Source organism: Glycine soja, chromosome 18, assembly GCF_004193775.1.
Source record: "Glycine soja cultivar W05 chromosome 18, ASM419377v2, whole genome shotgun sequence".
Taxonomy (NCBI): Eukaryota; Viridiplantae; Streptophyta; class Magnoliopsida; order Fabales; family Fabaceae; genus Glycine; species Glycine soja.
In genome coordinates, this window is record NC_041019.1 from 33414546 (window position 1) to 33436243 (window position 21698).

General features: G+C 39.9%; 1 pseudogene; it reads right to left on the reverse strand.

Annotated features, from left to right (window-relative positions):
* The window catches only part of LOC114397166, a 28863-nt pseudogene that overhangs the window by 496 nt on the left and 6669 nt on the right, over positions 1-21698 (reverse strand).

Sequence of the window (21698 nt, forward strand, 5' to 3'; positions counted from 1 at the left end):
TGAGGAATATATATATATATATATATATATATATATATATATGACAAGACATATTAAAACTAGTTATAAATAATTTTTGTTAGCTGCAACCTTTTCCTACTTTCCTAATTAATATCGACTATCATTGTTATCCTTTTGACAAAAAGAGATCTACAAATGTGAGCATATATACCTTTCTTCCTAATCTCTTGTGCTCCAACAATGAGACTATGATGGTAGCACAGTAACTATCTATGAGACTACGATAAGAAACAAATATTAAAACTAGATTTTAGAAAGAAGAAGAAGAATGATACTGCTCTATTAGATTTTGTTCCCTGTTTAACAGAAGCATTTCTTTCTTCAGAAATGGGTGCAATTTAATCTCAAACCATTAAGATGCCAGGTGATGAATAAGAACTATATATGTTAGCATCTTAAACAGAATTGTTTTCAAAGCCAGAATTACCCGTCAGATTCTCTTGGAGCCATTTCGAGTTCTTGGGGCTAATGTGATTGTCCCACCATCATGAATACATTCTTCTAGAATCAGCATGGGACAGAGTTGCCATTGTAAATCAACACCGACACCGAGTCTTCTGATTTTGAAGAAACTCAATCCGCAAAAATTCAATGATTTACAGCAAGAACCACGTTAACACAGTTACATAACAGATGGTATAGAGAGTCCCTCTTGCTGCTTGAAATAGTCATTGGAATAAAAAAAAAACAAAAAAGAATGCAAATGGCTCAGTTTCAGATAAATCATAGACACTTTTTTCTCATCAAAGCAAAGTAAAAAATTTGTGTCCCTATCATGATCAATAGTGTCCAAAACAACTTTATTATACCAAAAGGCAACAACAAAAATTGAGAACTGCTTCTCAAGATTTTGAGCATTGAAAAATTTATGCCTTAATTAAGCTTACGATCCTAATATTTTTTTCTGTAATTATTTTAGTCCTTTAGTTTTTCAATGCATTCATTTTAAACACTCAATTCATCAATTACATCAAATTTCCATAGATCATATATCCAAATCATTTTATTAAACTCCAATGTGTCCAACAGTTATTCAAATGTCTAAGAAAAATCAAACTCGACACCTCACATCTTACTAGAAAAAAGCCAAATTGTATTTTTAACATACAGAAAAAGAGGAAATTATGAGAAGGCTAAACCTAATAAAAGCAACAAAACAAGGATTAAAACTTATTTCATATTAATTTAGGAATAGCATTGATTATTTCCCTATCAGTATATTGTTAATCCCATATAGCTTTTTCCCTTTTTTCTTTTTATCTAATGTTTTCCTCTGAAAGCCAGTGGAAATAATAATAATAATAATTTACCTAGATCTATTCCATCAGTGTTTGGAGAATCAATTGGAGCAAGAATGGTCAGCCCTTGAATTATAATGTCACTGCAGAGATAGGGGATAATAAGAATAAAAGAAAATACTGTGCATTAAGATTAATCATCAAGGCAAATGAAAATTCTTGTCAAACCTTGTGTAAATTGGATGGACAAACAAAGATAGAGAATTGATCAAAGTGAGATTAGATATCTGGATGTGATCAAAGAACATAATCTTGATCATGTAAGGCCTGGTATTTCATATTAGCACCCTTGTCCATAAGGAGCATCCCTTCCTCTGCCATATGATGGTAGCACAGGAAGTGTGGGCCACTTTGATTCATCCTGTTTATGTGGGTCCATGGTCAAAAAGCATCAACATAAAATAAATTAAAATAAAAAACTATAGATTATGATGTCAAATGCAGCTGAACTAACAGCCAAGAAATCATAGTTAGGCAAAAAGGCGAAAAGAAAGGCTAATGACTTGATGTTAGGTGACCAAATTCTAATAATGTATTGTAACAAGAAATAACTGCTATGTATCTTTGAGTAATGTATTTTTACACTATAATAGGGTGCACATGTGTCATGCCTAGAAGATATCATATTAAACATAACATAATTGACCACGTTCTACAACGTGAAACCATGAAAGTAGTCTGATAATCTAAAAAAAAAGAGGAGGGGTGAGGGAGTAAAATACCTGAGATCCAAGAATGGTAGCTTCCTTTTGGAGAAAAAGTGTGAAATGGCTGGTGAGATTGAAACTTCCTGTTAACCATTTCCCTGGTGGCACAACAAGGAGAGCTCCACCATCAGATGCATAGTGGCTGAGATTGCTAATAGCATATTGAAAGGCCTTTGTGTTAGATGTTTTTCCATCACTAACACCACCAAAATCAGTCAAAACTGCACTGTGTTTTCTGCAGTTGATAGCAGGGTACTCAAAACAGTCCAATCCATTGGCCACTTTGCATTCCCTGTCCTAAAACTCAAATTATTGCATTTTTGTAGGTTTCCAATACTGCAACTGCAATTGTATCGATCACATTACCAACATTTTATGAAATTTACTAGAGAACGTTAACTGCCATTTTAAAACCTTGGAAGGTAATCAATTTATAGAAATGAATAAAGCAAAAGAGGGGTCTATGAACAAGCACAAAAACAAAAATGATAAAATCATTGAAACATATTAAGAAAAATAGAACAGAAGATTGTTTGCATGTTTAAAAAGCTCAATGAACACACACAAAGAAAAAAAAGAATACCAAAATCGGAACACTCCATTCCAACAACACAAACCACTTCCTTCAGAATCCTCCATTATAATCATAAGAACAAATCATTTCCTTGAAAATCCTCCATTCTAATCACAACAACAAATCAGTTCCTATACAATCCTCCATTCTAATTCTAATTATAACAACTAATCATTTCCTACAAAATCTTCAACACTGTTAACTCTAATAACACGAACCTACTTCCTCCAAACCTGAATTCACCAAAATAAATAAAAAAAATAGAAACAAACAAAGCGTTACGAAACCTGAAACATTGACTCGGAGCGGTCCAAGAGAGTATCGATGTAGCGGAGACCGAACCACTTCCCGAATGCGATGCTGGTTTGCACCAAGCGGCGAGCCACGAGTAGAGGCTTCCGCGAGCATACGGCTGCGATTTTTGGTATCTGGTATTCCCCCAGCGAATCCACCTTCGTCACGCTCAGCTCGAATAGGTACCCCGACTTTGCCGTGAACTCATCGTCACCGGACTCCGCGGCAGCGCATCGAAAGACGCGGCGGCTCCGACGAGGTCAAAATTGGAGATAACGGTTTGAAGCGAGAGAGGGGAAGGAGGGAGAGAGAGAAAGCATGGGAAGGAGTAGCATTTTTTTTCTTCGGAGTGTTGAAGTGGATTTGACTAAAATACCCGGCCCGGTCCATAATCCAAGGGCTGGTGGCCATTTTGGAGTTTGATTTCAAGATGAAATGAATATCATTGCTGAAACTAACAAGAAATTGCCATAAAAAATATTGCTAATCTAAATTAATCCATAAAAATAATGTTAATCTAAATTAAAATTTAATATTATTAATTAATATATTTTATCTTTAAAACTTTGAACAATTATTAACTAAAAATTAATTTAAATTAAATGGTTATTTTTTGAGATTGAGTATTTACTAAAAAAAATAAGAGACTAGTATTCAAATTTAAATCGTAAAGAGTTTTACCTACACCACCAGTCGTAGATATATGACTTTTGAGGTTATACCTACATCAACTGATTATAGGCACATGTTCTATGAAGTTTTATCTACATCACGTAGTTGTAGGTATAAGTTTTTTAGAATTTTGTCTACATTGTGATTTTGTAGGTAGCAATTCTTTTGAGTTTTACCTACACTAATCAATCATAGGCACAAGTTTTTTGGAGTTTTACCTACACAATGTAATTGTAGGTAGAAGTTTTTTTTTTAATTTAAATGAATTTACTTACACCAAATAATGTTTGGTACCAATAGTTGAGTTTTACCTACATTAGTTAGTTGTAGGTAGAAGTATTTTTGAGATTTACCTACACTAATTCATGTCTGTAGGAAAAAGGCATCCGTAAGCATAGGTCATTTTTCTTGTAGTGACCTTAGCTCAAACATGGGGTGTTCTTTCCTTCTCTAACCTGATTGCTACCTCCCACACATTTGATGTCACCTTAGACAGAGCCAAATTAATTTATGGCATCATTATGAAGATGGATATGAATTTGGGGTACTAGATCTCCCTTACTGCACAACATGATACATCCAGACTTGGATTCCCTGCCTTGATCACAACTCTATGCAAGGCTAGAGGAGTCCAATCAAATTCTAGATCCCTGAAGAACTTGAGCCCTGCCATTAACTTGGCATAAATTAAGAAGAACTGTTGGAATCTAGATGATCCAACCGTGACATTTAGAGGGCCAAGGAAGGCCAGGGGTAAGAGATCAGAGGTCCCCACTACTTCAGCACCACTAGAGATAGAAGCTCATTCTTCTTCCATAACTCCAATACCTCTCATTCAGACTCCATCTATTCCTCTCACATCTACTCAGATACCACTTTATGCTCCATCTCCATTCCAGCTTCCAGCTTCTTTATTTGCATGACCATCAGACTTTGTATTTACACCACAGATGTTGCAGTCCATGCTCCAGAGCTTACACAAGGAGCAGTGCATTATCATGCAGAGCCTTCAGGGCTTGGGCTTGCCATCCATCATGAGCATGGATGAGTTTGACGAATAGGTGGCCTGGCTAGGAGCCCAACCTTCTCCTTCTGGAGGGGGTGGGGCCTCCACAGCCCAAGAGCCTGAGCCAGAGGAGCCAACAGTAGCAGAGGGGGAGGATGAGCTCACCCCTCCTGAGCCCTTTTATTTTGATGCAGGTGTACACATGGCTCAAGAGGAGGAGACTTCCACAGACCAGATCCCAGAGCCATCCCCAGTACCTATACCTGATGATGCCATACCATCTGAGCTAGAGCAGCCTATCCCTTAGGATTCACCAGCTGCTCCGGTGTTGGATCTCAATGAGCATGCATAGGAGCAACCACAAGAGCAGGACATTTAAATTAGTGCATTTTGAACATTTTAGTATTTTGAGTTATTTTATGATTTATGTTCAGTCATTTAAATTTCAGTGTTTCTGTTTCAGTTCTTTAAATTTCAGTTATTTAAATTTCAGTACTTTGAGTTGATTGTTTGTATAAAAGCTTGTTTGAACAGTGAACTGGTTGAAAATGATATGCAGTGGATTTTTTTGTATGAAATGAGTGTCTGCCAATGATTTGAATGAGCAATTGTATGATTTGAGTGGATTGGAAAAATTAGAGAATTGTTTTGATCAAGCTTGCATCCATTAGAAGAGAATGAGCATGTGATTGGAATTATGACTGAAAATGTTAGTTAGTTTGTCAGATTGATTGTGAAGGAATGCATTGACCACATGTGATTGGCATACCTCTAAAGTATGGACTGAATGTATGAAATTGAGGATGATGAAGGCCATGTTTGATTGTGATAGTCACTTAGCCAAAAAGCTGACCACGTGCTTGAATGAATTATCCCTTGCACCCAGTTTGAGCTGAATGAATTATTGATTGATTAAACCCTAAGCCTATACAATGTTATCTCCTGCTACCTTGACTTAGGTTTTAGGAGAGCATCATCCACAGGAAGCGTGTGTCGCAACCTACCCTTCGGCGGGAGGGCGACGCGGGGCTCACGGGTGCGTCTTCCAAGAAAGGAAAATGCGCGGAGTCGCCACCAACGTTTATTTGAGGAAAACGTCGAAAAAACTGGAAAGGTGTGGTCTACGAACTTTAATCGTGAAAAGTTTGGGAGTTGTTTTTACGCACGGGGAAGGTATTAGCACCCCACAAGTCCGTCACAAAGGATGGCAGCCTTTAATCAAGCGTGCAAATATGACTTCAAAATGTTTTATTTTCCCTTTTTTATGTCTTTTTGTGTTTTTATGCTTTTTGTGTTTTTTTGTATTTTTTATCTTTTTGTGGTCAACAAGGGTGTTTCCCTCGCTCCTACGTATCCTCAATTGCGATGAGGAAATCAGACCTACATAGTTCTTTCAGAACTAAACGTTGGTTAAGTTGTTTTGATCTTTTTCTGCAAGATCGATTTTAACCGAGCAAAAGTCGTTAAAGGCGTTGGACCATTAACGATCTCTTGGGGTGGTCAACAAAAGCGGGACTTTTGCTCCTACATATCCTCAATTGCGATGAGGAAATCAGACCTACGTAATTCTTGCAAAAGCGGTAAAGTTATGGGTTGATTTTATGCTTTTGAATGGTCCATGTTAACCGATAAAAGCAAAGAGGACCGTTTAAGGCGTTGGACCTTAAAATAATTTTTTAGTGATTTTTGCAGACAAAGCTTGATTTGTGAGTTGATTTTAGCTTTAATTTCACTTTGGTTATTTAGTCAATTCATTCAAGGAAACTTCCAAAGAAAAACGTTCGATTGATTTTTTTGATTATTTTATTCAAAGATATTTTGATTATTTTATTATTATTTTGCCCTTTTTTTTGTTTAACCGAGATTACAGCGTGAACGATCGGTTGGATTTTATTTTAACAGTAATTAAATGATATTACAACTCAAATGATCAGTTGAAATTCATTTGATTATTTATTAGGTGAGAAAACGACTTAAATAAACGGTTAAAGCACGTTAAAAGGGGGTATGGAGAACAAACAAAATGAAAATAAAAGTACGCGAAACAAGTGGGGGCCACTAAGGGTGCATAGAATGAATTGAAAGATTCAATTTCGAGAACTTACTGGTTGAAGGCCGAAGAACGACAAAGATCGAATGAAGAACGATGAAGAACAGTGAAGAATCTTCACGAAATCGCTCACGAAAACATCTCGGAAGCGTTACGAAAGCACCTCGACTTAGATTTTTTTCACGGAAACAATTTTCCTCACTCATTTTGAGAGAATCCTCAAATACCAGAAGGGCTGAACCATTTACTCTGCCCTCTTTCCCCTATTTATAGGAGAAAAGAGGGAGGTGGTTGCCGCCCAGCTCGCTCAGGCGAGCTCAGCTAGCCCAGGCTTGCTGGGTTGCTTCCACCAGAAGGCACCGCCTTCTATTCAAACCCCCTGGAAGGCCCAAGTAGGCCTGGTTTCTATTTGCACCCCCTTTTTACTAAATATACCCTCTTTTGTGTTTTTTTGATGATTCCTTTACGAAACGTTATGGAACCTTACGGATTACGTAACGACACCCATTTTCTTTTCGGAATGTTGCGAAACTTTACGGATTACACAACAATGCTCTTTTTGACTTCTGGAATGTTGTGGAACTTTACGGATTGCGCAACAATGCTTCTTTTTGACTTCTGGAATGTTGCGAAACTTTACGGATTACCTAACAATGGGTGTTAAGTACCTTGAGGCGGTCAAGCGAAGGTTGCATGCCACCAAACAATGGTCCCCGGACAAAATTAGGCTATGACAGTTGCCCCTCTTTACTTATGTTTTATTGGAGATAAAAGCGAAGTAAAGATAAGACACTAATTTCGTTCGTGCGAAACATCATTTGGCCGGTCAATATCCCAACCAGCGGAATCTGTCATTCAGAAAGAAAGAAAAGGCATCAGAAGCGTCAACAAAAATTTAGTGTCTTGAAAGCGATAAAGTGGAAGAACCACGACATTTCCCCATGCCATCGAACTTGATCGCCCCCCCGCCCAGTAGAGAAGAATCTTGTGCGTCGTTGGGCTTGAATGTCTCCAGACGACGAGAGTAAAAACCTACAAAAATTTTGAGAATAACAAGAATCGGATGACAAACATCATCCTGATACCGTCGAACTCGTTTGCCCCAGTTGACGAAAGGTGTGGATGACCATAAGGTATCTCCGCCTGTCACCTGACTTCATGGTGTCGCAACCTACCCTTTTGCGGGTGAGCAAGGCGAGGCTCACGAGTGCGTCTTCCAAAGGAGGAAAATGCGCGGAGTCGCCACAACCGTTTATTTGTGGGAAACATCGGGAAAACTGAAGGAAACCGGTCATGAAGAATATTCCAGATTCAGGAGTTGTATTTACGTTTGAGGAAAGTATTAGCACCTCTCACGTTTGTCCCAAAGGATCACAACCTTAAATTAGAATTGTGTGAAATTGTGTATCTAAACTTTTATTTCTTTTTTATTTTTGAGGTCGACAAAAGCGGGGCTCTTGCTCCTACGTACCCTCCATCGAAGAGGAAATCAGACCTACGTAGTTCTTTCTAAAGGGCGAATCAAGCGATTCTTTTTACTTGGAAGAAGGTCCTTTTAAGGTGTTGGACCTTAAAATGACCCATTTTTACTTGGTGAGAAAAACTGAGGTATCGAACCTTTAAAATCCTTTTTAGTGATTTTTTTGCGAACGAGCTTGACTTTGCGAGTTGATTTTAGCCTTAGTTTCACTTAAGTTATTAGTCAATTCAATTAAGAAAGAGAAATCCCAAAGAGAAATGTCTGATTGATTTTTTTGGTTTATTTTACTAAAAGATATTTTTTTATTATTATATTATTGTTTTACCTCTTTTTGGTTTCCAACGTGGTTATGGCATGACTGAACGGTTGGATTTCATTTTAACAGAAATTAACGGATATTACAAATCAAATGATCGGTGGAAATTTATTTTATTTTTTGATTAGTACATAGAATGAATTGAAAAGTTCGATTTCGGGAACTTACCGGTTGAAGACCGAAGAACGACGAAGAACGAACGACGAACGACGAAGAACGGTTGAAAATCTTTGCGAAATCACCCACGGAAATGTTACGGAAACGTTACGGAAGCGCCTCGGCTTGGATTTTCTTCACGGAAACAATTTTCCTCACTAATTTTAAGTGATTACGAAGTACTAGAAGGGCTGAACCCCTTTCTCCTTCACTCCTCCCCCTATTTATAGGAAAATAGGGGAGGAGCTTGCCACCCAGCTCACCCAAGCGAGCTCAGCTCGCCCAAGCGAGCCAGGTTGCTTCCTCTAGAAGCAACCGTCTTCTGGAGGAACATCCTTGAAGGCCCAAGTGGGCCTGGTTGCTATTTGCACCCCCTTTTTATACTAAATACACCCCCTTTGCTTTGTTTGGTGATTCTTTTTCCGTAACGTTACGAAACTTTACGAATTTCGTAACGATACTTGTTTTCTTTCCGTAAGGTTACGAAACCTTACGGGCCATGTAATTACTCCTTTTTTAGCTTTCGGAATGTTACGAAAACTCATGGAATGCGTAACAATACTTTCTTTTGATGTCCGACATGTTACGGAATTTCACGGATTGCGTAACAATGCTTCTTTTTGATTTCTGGCATGTCTCAGAACTTCATGTATTGTGCAACAAAGGGTTCCAAGTACCTCGAAGCGGTCAACCAAAGATTGCACGCCATCAAACAATAGTCCCCGGATGAAATTATGGTATGACAGTTGCCCCTCTTTACTTACCTTTTATCGGAGATAAAAGGAAAGCAAAGATAAAACACTGATTTCGTCCGTCTTCGCCCTTTCTGTGATTATTCTATGACGACTTCTGTCTCTCCTTCTTCTTTCTTTGCACAACACAAAACAAACACAAACAACAAAAAACACCAATAACATAATATACACATATACACATGTTTGGCGAAGGAACCAATCGGGAAAATAACAAAAAACCATATTTCCCAGTCACCGGAGGCTCCGCGCTTGATAACGGAGGACACATGAACAACGCTAGGCAATCAATTCATGGGGCTCCGAATAGGACGGTGGAGGATACACGAACAACGCTAGGCAATCAATTCGTGGGGCTCCGGACTTGATGGTGGAGGACGCATGAATGATAATCAATTCATGGGGCTCCGGATAAGATTTGAGGGTGGAGGATAGACGAATAGCGCTAGGCAATCAATTCGTGGGGCTCCAGACTCGATGGTGGAGGACGCATGAACAGCGCTAGGCAATCAATTCATGGGACTCCAAATAAGATTTGAGGGTGGAGGATAGACGAACAATGCTAGGCAATCAATTCGTGGGGCTCCAGACTCGATGGTGGAGGACGCATAAACAACGCTAGGCAAATAATTCATGGGTCTCCGAATAAGATTTAAGGGTGGAGGATAGACGAATAGTGCTAGGCAATCAATTCGTGGGGCTCCAGACTCGATGGTGGAGGATGCATGAATGACAATCAATTCATGGGTCTCCGAATAAGATTTGAGGGTGGAGGATAGACGAACAACGCTAGGCAATCAATTCGTGGGGCTCCAAACTCGATGGTGGAGGACGCATGAACAGCGCTAGGCAATCAATTCATGGGTCTCCGAATAAGATTTGAGGGTGGAGGATAGACGAACAGCGCTAGGCAATCAATTCGTGGGGCTCCAGACTTGATGGTGGAGGACGCATGAACAACGCTAGGCAATCAATTCATGGGGCTCCGGATAGGGTTTGTTGGTAGGACCGAATGGTCCACCGTTTTTTTCCACCTAAAAGGCGAACATGCTTTAGCAAGGAAAAATAAATCATTCACGAGAGCACCATATTTTAGAGAAACACTATACCCCTACTGGGTGTTTCGGTCTTTTCCTCTTTGTTTATGTGGGGTGGGATATCGCCAGTCAAGAGCGACTTTGAATGGCAATCCCAAAGGAAGAACCACTTTAAAAATGGGCTTTCCCTTTGCTGGCGGTTATTTACTTCGCCAAAAATTTATCTGGTCCGAAGATCCCCTGTTTTCTTTCTTGCTTTCCTTTATTGATTGGGAATTATTCTGTTTTCCTCAGATCTTTTCCTTTTTACTTTCTTCCGATCTTTGATCGGGAATCCTTCTTTTCCTTTTCTTTTCTTTCTGTTCATTTCTTCTTTTTCTTTCTTTTCATTTTCTCTTCTTCTTTGATTGGGAATTCGGATTTTAGCATTCGTTATTCGCTCTCCCTTGATGAGATCCTGCTGTCCTTTTTCTTCGGAGAAAGGATGAGGATTCTCTTCACAGGCCAAGGTTCAAAGTAGATTAAGGTTGTATCTCAACATGGTCTTTTCGTCATGCGTGCCCGACTTTGATATTTGGGGAAAAACAAATTCATGTGTCAGGGTGTCGGTCTCGGGTTGAATTTCCATATTATTTCCACGAGGCACGCGTAACAATGATGATTTGGAAACAACGTGCAAAATTAGTCATGGCTAAGCTAGGTGGGTACTCAAGCATCCATTTTATGGTGTTGTGATACTAAGGCTTGGGATTTACACAAGTAGACCCAATATTTCCAAATTATGTTCTTTCATCGGTTCAACGAATCCATCCATTCTTATCTCGGTTATTCTGGAAAACAAACTCTTAGCGTTAGTCCCTTGTTTCCAAAAGATATGTTTGCTCTCTATGAATGATTTATTCTTCCTACGACCATAACATGCCAACCTTCGAGGTCTTTCTTTCTTTTTCTTTTTGGTTCATTTTTTATGTTCGCAAAAACTATACATCCATCACGATCTATGAGAAAAGATTTTCTTTGTACACCTACATTCCTATACACGACAAACTTTTTCTGTACACACGCGCATTAAAAACTCTTTCTCTTTATATCAACATGGTCTATAAAAACCCTATTCCTGTCCAAAAATTTCTTTTTTGTTTTTCAATATACACTCGTGGTTTTACACAAAAATTTCTTTATATACACTCATTCCTTACACACATTATTTATACACACACAAAATCTTTCCATACACTTTTTACATACAAAAACTCTTTTCTTTTCTTTATATATAGACACGACATTTGTTCACAACACCTCTTTCTTTTTTTCTATTCTTGGTGTTATCATGATTTTTGTTCATTTTATTTTTAGGACGACGTTCCTAAAGGAAAACTCTACAAGGTTCCGGAATTTCAACAAACATTATTGACAATAACGAAGTAAGCACTAACGCAACAGTCCAAACAAAATGTATGCACAAAACAAAAGACAATCGAAAAAACAAAACAAACGCTAGTCCCTCAAGTTATAAAAATATAATAATACACAAATGGTAAATGATGGAACATACAAATTTGGGGATCCCACGGTCATGTGGCTCCGCATGCCACTGGACTCTTGGGTCACGGTAACAAAAGGTGGGGGTGGTCGACAAAAGCAGGGCTTTTTCTCCTACGTATCCTCAATTTGTGATGAGGAACTCATACCTACGTAGTTCTTGCTAGCTGTGAGACTAAAAATAGTCTCGGTGTTTTCTTCACTAAAATGCGAACATGCTTTAGTAAAGAGACAAAACTTCCAACTGATCAGAGCAACATATGCTTTTTGGATGAAAAACAATGTGTCTATCGGGGAAAGAGAGTATGCTGATGAAATTTTCTCATAACCGTAAATGAGATTTTGGATGTTAGCATTTCGTTTCTAAATGACCATTTAGAGGAAGCACTGGGTTCAACAAAAATAGAAGAAAATCACTCAAAGTGTATCAATCTCACACAGATAAGTGTTTTATCCTAATTTCGAACCATAGATATGTCACGACTTGATTTTGCAAATCATTTCCTATCAAATCAAAGATTGCATGCGAGATCATGGATCAATAGGACTTTTTCTGGGAATGGTTTTTAGGTGGGGAATTTGGCTTTGAGTGTTTTTGCATTTTCCATTTCTGTTTTTGTTTAGTGCGGGGCGAGAAAGTCGCTAGCGCACAGGATTTTGGTTGGCAATCAAAAGGAGAGGACCACTTTAGGTTGTGGTTTCCTTTCTTTTTCTTGTTTACTTGGTGACAATTCTGCATTGTTTAGATATTGTCTGGTCCAAAGACCTTTCTGGATGTTTCTTCTATTTTCTTCCGATCCTGGATCGGGAATGTTCTTTCCTTTTTTGCTTTCTCCCACTCTTTGATTGGGAATTTTCCTTTTCTTCTTTTGTTTTCTTTCGAGGGCAAGGATTGACATTCTCACCCTGGGTCAAGGTTTATGATAAGTTGGAATTTTGGCTCAAGGCTTGTAGAACGGCTGGTTATGATATATGCCAGGGTTTGGCCAGCGGTTCGGGGATAAAGGGGATGTCCCACATTATTTCCATGATACACATGCAACAATGACGATTAGGAAATTTTATGCAAAACTGGTCATGCATGCACCCATGTGGACACTCAAGCATCAAGTTTTTTATGGTCATGTGACACTAAGGCTCAGGATTCATTTTCCCTATTTAAGTCAACCCAGTGTTTCCAAAATATGTTCTTTTATCAAATCATGCATTCATCCGAGTCCCTTTTGGGCGTTCGGGAAAATTTTCACAGCATTCACCCTTCAGGTGTATTCCAAACATTTTATTTCAAAAACTGGTTATGATCAGTGAATTTTTTTTCAAAGAAAAGCTGGAAGTTATCCCTTCTCAAAATCATGTTGGCTTTTCAGCTTGACAACTTATTTTTCTGTTTTCTGTTTTTTTTTAGGTATTTTGCTACCTAAACATATGTATATTTTGGTGTGGTATTTTTTCTATATACATGCATATCTAAGGTATCTTGCTACCTAAACATACACATATATATTTGTGAGGCATTTTTGCTATATACATGCATATCTAAGGTATCTTGCTACCTAAACATACACATATATATTTTGTGAGGTATGACTACCTTCCGAGCTTGTGCTTGTTTTATTTAAATTCCTAGGATCATGAGCAACTAGGTGTGTCCTACTATGAATCGAGAAACAAAGGGTGATTAAATAACAAGCAGAAATTTAAAGGGTACTAGGTTGCCTTCAAGTAGTGCTTCTTTAACATCTTGAGCTGGACGCCTTATGACTTGTCGGTCACGGACCTAGTACTTTGCTTACCTTTGGCTTCGGACTTGGTCGCCTATTGGTCGGCCATGTGTCGTAGGCAACGCTCTAACCTTATTGTGGATGAGCTGAGGTGGCGGTGCGTCTGCTGCCGGCCATCCCCAGGCTGTTGTGGTGTTTCGCCCTGCGCCTGCCTGGGGGCGCAGTACTTCTTGATGAAAGCTTGATTAGTAGGGGTCTGATGACCTTGCTAGGGGCGATAGGCACTCCGTAAAACTGACAGAGGCCCGTAATTAGAGCTGGCAACTCCAAGACCCTGTTGGCCTTCTTCGGGTCCACTGGGTGTCTTGCAGGCACGATCCCTATGTCATGATGGTGTGACCTTGCTGGGGGGAACAGGCACCCTGTAGGACTAACAGAGGCCTGTAATCAGAGCTAGAAACCCCAGGGCCCTGTTGGACTTCTCCGGGTCCACTAGGTGTCTTTGTGGGTGCGATTCCTGCAAATAGTGGATGGCATCAGAAATCAGTTTAGCCACATGCATACTTACCTATGCCGCAACGACATAGACCAACTGATACTTCCACAGGGGGAGATCGGCATTGCGGTCGTTGGGCAGAATGTTGCTAAGTAGCAACGTCATCTATATCTGTGTAAGAGTAGTCATGTTGGTGCGCATGATCCACACTCATCTCTTTGCAGCGGCACGGGTGAAATCTTGCCCCGGTATGTATAGTAGCTGCATGATAGCCTCCCTCTCTGGTTGTGCTTGCACAGTTGGTCGCCCTCTAATATCAGGGGGTGGCCCAAGAACTAATAAAAGGAAACTACTGGCCCCTTAACCGGGAGCGCAAGTCTCGGTTAAGCATCTAAGGGCAAAGGACCCTAAATTCTCTTAAGGTGTGGATATGGAACACACTGAAAATGAGAATGCGTAGCCCTTCAAAGGCGAGGGCGTGCAGTCCTCCGAAGTTGAGGACATGTCGCCCTTTGAAGGCGAGGGCGTGCAGCCCTTTGAAGGTGAGGACGTGCAGTCCTCTAAAAGGGAGGACGTGTAGTCCTCTGAAGGAGAGGACGCGTAGTCCTCTAAAGGCAAAGGCGTGTAGCCCTCTGAAAGGGAGGACGTGTAGCCCTCTGAAGGTAAGGGCATATAGCCCTATGAAGGCAAGGACGTATAGTCCTCTAAAGGCGAGGACATGTAGTCCTTTGGAGGGGAGGATGTGTAGTCCTCCGAAGGTGAGGGTACTAGTACCCAAGGGTCCACCCTTATGAGAAAGCATGAGATTAACTCATTGAGAGGGCCGATCATCCCAAATTCGAAAAATTAGATATCAGATGTAGGAAATTTATGCAGTCAACATGATTCTTAGGGATGTAGATGCATGCAACCTTTGTCGTGAAATTTGGTAAATGCGGACTTCATATGAAATAATGCAATGCCATGGAAAGTTGTACAATGTTCATGACATTCTTTCCCTATTTTGTGATTTTGATTTTGATTAAAATTTTTTGGAAAACACAGATTGACTGTCCTTTTGAAAGAGGAAACCTTATCCTATCTTTGCAAATCTCTCCGGGAACTCCCTCAGAGTGTTTGTTCTGTTTGATTTAGTCACTTGACCATTTTGGAGTGACGACAATGGAGCTTTTTGATGCTTAATCAATCCATTGAAATGTCAGGGTTTGTCCCCCCCTTTTTTTTGTTTAAAAACACTAACGGGTGAGAACTTTTGATTTGCCCCTAGGTTCGCTTGAGGCTCATGCACGATGCCCCTCATTGCCCCAGTGTAGGGCTTTGAGGTACCAATCGTTGTCTTTCGTTATGACCTTGTAGCAGGGAACCTATTGGGTGAGAACTTCTAATCTGCCCCTAGGTTCGCTTGATTACACATGGATGGTAATTGATTACCAGCAGTTTATTGAACGTTTTAATTCAAATTTTAAAGCCTGTAATCGATTACACAAGTCTTGTAATCAATTACCAGAGGGGATTTTCAGAAAATATTTTCCAAGAGTCACATGTATTCAAATGGTTTATGAATGGCCATCAAAGGTGACTTGGAAACACGAATTTAAATAGAGTTTTCATTGCCAAAAAAGTTTTATCCTCTCAAAAGATTAAGAGTTTTTATGAACTGAAATGTCTTATCCTCTCAAAAAGATTCCTTGGTCAACCAATTACATATTCAATAAGGAATTTTGATTGATCTTCCTTGTACAATTTATCTCTTTTAAGAGAGATTTCTTCTTCTCTTCTTCTTATTTCTGAAAAGAGATTAAGAGACCGTGGGTCTCTTGTTGTAGAGGATTCCTGAACACAAGGGAAGGGTTGTCCCTGTGTGGTTCAAACTTTGTAAAAGGAGTTTTACAAAGAGAGTGGAAAATCTCAAGTGGGTTGCTTGAGGACTGGACATAGGCACGGGAAGTGGCCGAACCAGTATAAATCAAGTTTGCATTCCTCTCTTCCCTTAAACTTCTTTTATTTATTGCTATTTATCTTTTGCTTTGAAGAAGTTTATTTCGAATTGTCTTTTGAGTAATTCATGTTAAGGGTGCATTGTTAATCCGAAACGAGAGAGTGAAATTTTAATTGGGGAATAGTCTTTGTATCTTAATTCAACTCCCCTCTTTCTTAAGGTAACTGAGGCCATTTTTCCAACATCCTATTCTTGATAACTCACTTCTCTCTAAAAAGACAAACTTTCCGGAATGATAAAATGAGGTCACATGAACGTCTTGAAAACACAGTCAATCAAATGCTTTTTTTTTTCTTTTTGAACTCTTATTTTTTTAAACTTATTTGTTTTGAACTTTACTCGTTGTTTTACGGCACCCCCACCAACGTGCAAGACGAGTAATCTCTGATTGAACGGTCTTGGAAGTCAGCACTCAGGAGCGCATGTCGCTCGAGCAAACAAACCAATGGCTCGCACCTACATTCCAGCGGAAGCAAAGATGTAATTACGAGAGGATGAGGGACAATGATGTCAGATTTATCCATTTTATTTAGCATTGTAACTATGGTTTACAATAATGGCATAAACTTGAAGATCCTGATGAGTCATTAGAGGCATCTAACAATAGCTTTCAAAATTGCCCCATGTGTGGTGTTGCTTGTTAGTGTAAGGATTCAACAAGCGACTCTCCTCAAATTTCAGCCAGCCCATATCATTTAGACTTTGCACCTTATGCTTTAGGGTCATACAGCACTCAATGGAATGCCCCAGGGCCCCTCCATGATATGCACATGTTGCGTTCAAGTCGTATCCTTGGAAAAATGGAGGTTGAGGAAACCTAGCAGGGGTTATGGCTACCATTGAATTATCGAGTAGATATGAGAGCAAGTTTAGCATATGACACCGAAATTTGGGGTGAATTCTACAGGCTTTTTGCTGCAAAATTCCCTTTTGGTTGGTGCTTCGGTTCGTGCTAAAAGTGGTGTTTAGCATTGGTCGTGTGGTAGGTGGGTTTTGTGGTTTGATTTAGGGATGGCCTTTGTGGATAACTGGGTGGTGGGTAAGGAGATGGGTTGTTATTGGCTGAGTAATGGCATTGTTGGGTTGGTGGGAAACTCGGCCATATAGGAATGGCAGTCACAACATGGGTTTCTCCTTCATCCTCACCCTCTTCATTTGCCCCAGTTTTCTCATTCGTCCAAGCAGGATGACTAAATTTGCCTCTTTACAGACCCACATCGATCCTTTCACTGGCGAAGACCAAATCCACAAAGCTTTGAAGGTGTGTAGCCCACCATCTTTTCATAGTAGAATACCGATAATGTGTCTACCATCACAATTATCGTCTCCTTTTCCATCATTGGGGGTACCACTTGGGCTGCCAGATCCCACCACCTTTTGGCGTATTCTTTGAAGGATCCATGCTCCTTTTTGCACATGTTCTATAGTTGCATCCTATCTAGAGCCATATCAGAATTGTACTGACACGGCCTAACGAAGGCGACCATTAGGTCCTTCCATGAATGGACTCGGGAAGGTTACAAGTTAGTGTACCAGGTAACAGCTACCCCAGTAAGACTTTCTTGGAAGGAATGTATCAGCAATTCCTCATCATTTGCGTATGCCCCCATCTTTTGACAATACATCTTTAGATGGTTCTTAGGTCAAGTTGTCCCCTTGTACTTGTCAAAGTCCAACACCTTGAACTTGGGAGAGGTGATGATATTGGGTACTAGGAACAACTCTTCTAGGTTAGCAAAGGCATAATCTTCACCTCCTTCAATGGCCCTGAGCCTCTCCTCTAGATGATCCAACTTTCCCATTTCTGCCATAGCACGAGGGTTTTTACTTGTTGTGGAATGCAAGAGGTGTAGTTGTAGGTGATACCGAGGGCCCTCCAATGTGTTTTGTAGGGGTATATCAACAACTGCTTGTCCTTCAGTGGCATATCCGAGGCAAGGCTCGAAGTCGGCTAGATTGTGGTGGGGAATTTCATGTGCCTCCCCCATGGGTTGAGAGACATGTACATGATGAGGTTGTCGGCTTTCAATGAGTATGGGAGCGGAGTTATTGACATCCTTATTGGGAGTGTACACCAAATTGGGTGGTGTATAGTTGGGAGGCAAGCCATATGGCGGGAAGGCGTGCTGGTTTTGAATTTGCACATCATGGGTGTCATACCCTAATTTCGTCCGGGGACCTTTGCTTGATGACATGCGACCTTTCTTTGGTCCTTGTGAGGTGCTTGGTACCCATCATTAGGCAATTTGTGAAATTCCAGGACATGCCGAAAAACCAAAAAAATATTGATGCACAATCCGTAAGTTTCCGTGACACACCGGAAATCAAATGGAAGCATCGTTGCACAATTAAGTGAGGTTCTGTAACATTCCGTAAGTCAAAAAGGGGATGATTATGTAATCCGCAAGGTTCCGTAACATTACGGAAAGAAAACAAGTATCGTTATGAAATTCGTAAGTTTCCATAACTTTACGAAAAAAGAATCACCAAAAAAAGCAGAGGGGGGTGTGCTTAGTAAAAATGGGGGTGCAAATAGCAACCAGGCCCACTTGGGCCCTCCAGAATATTCCTCCAGAAGGCTGTTGCTTCTGGAGGAAGCAACCTGGCTCGCCTGGGCGAGCTGAGCTCGCCTGGGCGAGCTGGGCGGCAACCACCTCCCCTATTTTGCTATAAATAGGGGAGGAAGTGAAGAAGAAAAGGGTTCAGCCCCTTAGGCACTTCTCTCTCTTTCGAATTTGCTTGGAAAAATTGTTTCCGTGAAGAAAATCTAAGCCGAGGCGCTTCCGAAACGTTTCCGTAACGTTTTCCGTGAAGAATTTCGCGAAGGTTTCGACCGTTCTTCGACGTTCTTCATCGTTCTTCGATCTTCAACGGGTAAGTACCTCGAACCAAGCTTTTCGATTCATTCTATGTACCCGTAGTGGTCCACATTGTGTTTCGTGCATTTTTATTCTCGTTTTGTTTACTTTTTATACCCCCTCTTGACATGCTTAAGCCATTTTACTTAAGTCATTTCTCGCTTAACTTAAAAATAAAATAAATTTCCACCGAACGTTTGAATTGTATTATCCGTTAACTTCGATTAAAATGAATTTCGACCGTTCGGTCGTGCCGTAACCACGTTGGAAATCAAAAAGAGGTAAAAAATAATATAATAATAAAAAAAACATCTTTTAGCCAAATAAAGCGGAAAATCAATCGGACATTTTCTCTTTGGGATTTCTCATTCTTAATCGAATTGATTAATAACTAAAGTGAAACTAAGGCTAAAATCAACTCGCCTAGTCAAGCTCGTCCACAAAAATAGGCTTTTGAAGTTTGCCATTTCAATTTCTCACTAAGTAAAATGGGTCATTTTTTTAGGTCCAACGCCTTAAAATGATCACCTCTTAAGCAAAAAGAGAATCACTTGATAAGAAAGAACTACGTAGGTCTGAGTTCCTCATGGAGGATACGTAGGAGCAAAAGCCCCGCTTTTGTCGACCACCCCAAGAGATCGTTAATGGTCCAATGCCTTAACGTTTCTCTCCTTTCAAAAACAAGAGATCGTTAATGGTCCAATGCCTTAACGTTTCTCTCCTTTCAATAACAAGAGATCGTTAATGGTCCAACGCCTTAACGTTTCTCCCCTTTCAAAATCAAAAGACCGTTTAATGGTTCAACACCTTAAATGACCTTTTGTTCAATAAAAACATATTTTGCAAAAAAGACAAAAACAACTTAACCAAACACTTTGTTCCGAAAGAACTACATAGGTCTGATTTCCTCATCGCAAATTGAGGAATACGTAGGAGCAAAGGGAAACACCCTTGTCGACCACAAAAAGAGAAAAATATAAAAAGGGTATAAAGGATATAAGGACACAAAAGGGAACTAAAAATCAAAAGTCATGTTTGCACATTCGATTAAAGGCTGCTGTCCCTTGGGACGGACGTATGGGGTGCTAACACCTTCCCCGTGCGTAAATACAACTCCCGAACCTTTCACTTAAAAGTTCGTAGATCGCGTCTTTTCCGGTTTTTTCGATGTTTTCCTCAAATAAACGTTGGTGGCGACTCCGCGCGTATTCCTTTCGTGGAACACGCATCCCGCGAGTCACGCGTCGCCCTCCCGCCGAAGGGTAGGTTGCGACAATGGGGTCGTCCGTACTTCCCAAATCTTTGCCCACCATATCTGAGGTTGGATGATTCATTTGGTTGAGATCAGATGGGGGCATCGGGTTCACCTTAGCAACAACATTGGTAGCGGCAACTGCAACCACATTGGCTTCCATTATCTTCTTCATGCTCATCATGGCCTCCATCATTGCGGCCATATGCTCTTTCATGGCCTCCATGTCGGCCTCCATCTGCTCTTGCACCTCCTCTACTTCACCCATTACTTTTGCGCTAGCACAGGTTCGGCAAGGGCGCCGTAAAGCATGTTGTTTTTTTTTTCTTTTTTTTATAACAATGATTAATTTTTTTTTTGTTTTTTTTTTCAAGGAAAGAATGCAATGAGCAATGCGACCAATGAACAACATGGATGTATGCGAATGATGCACAGTTGAAGTATTGCGAATTTTTATGTAGGATATAGGGTTGAATCAATTTAGATTTTCAACATGGTCCATGACATCTTTGTCAAGGTGAAACTGGAAGTAACAGGGACATCGACAGTCCTAAATGTGTTTGGCAGTAGACGAAGCAGCGATGTAACACGATCCATCTTTTGCCCCAATTTTTTTTTGCAAGATGGCTACTTCCATACTTCAACTTGACTCGATGAACCTTTTCGTAAAAGCACGAGCTTGGTTCAACCCCATAACCTAGGGAATGGCAATTTTGATCGCCAATACTTCAACAACATTTCTTAGGGATGAAAGATTCGGGAATACGCATGTTATGCATGGAAAATGTAATTATGAGATTGAGATGCCCGAAGAAACATTTTTTCTTAGTTAACCATGCATTAGGTACCATGTTCAATCATTTTGTTTTTAAGTGAAATGGGTTTTTGATCCCAACATGGTTGGCTCATGGTACCGAACATATGCAACTGAGAATGCAGCGTGAATTTTCATGCTTCCCTTTTTTTTTGTTTTTGTTTTGCAGAGGAAAATGCAAGGATCATGCATGAAAACAAAAGGTATGCAGTTTGTAGAACAAAAAGTATGTAGAATGCATATGCATGATGATGCAATGACTCATGCAAAATGTGACGCTGGAATACGTGATGTGCCATCATTTTCTTCTATTTTCTAAACCCTTTTTGCACCATTTTAATTATTGATTGGTCTTAATTGTCAATTAATTAGGCAGTTTTATTATTTGGGCTCATTTAGCTAATTTGATTTTTTTAATCTAATTTCAGGAATTAATGAAACATTGGGCTTAATCCGGATTTTGGTTGTGGACTTGAAGAGGGCAAATAAAGCAGCGCTTACCTTAGTTAATTTCTAATTAGGAAATTTCGCAATTTTATTTTATGTTGTTCAGTGTTTATTTCGTTTTGGGCCAGAGTATTGTAATAGGGCCCAGTGACTTTGAGTGACTCTTTTTAAATAGCTGCCTTGGGATTCGTGCAGGGCATTCTATT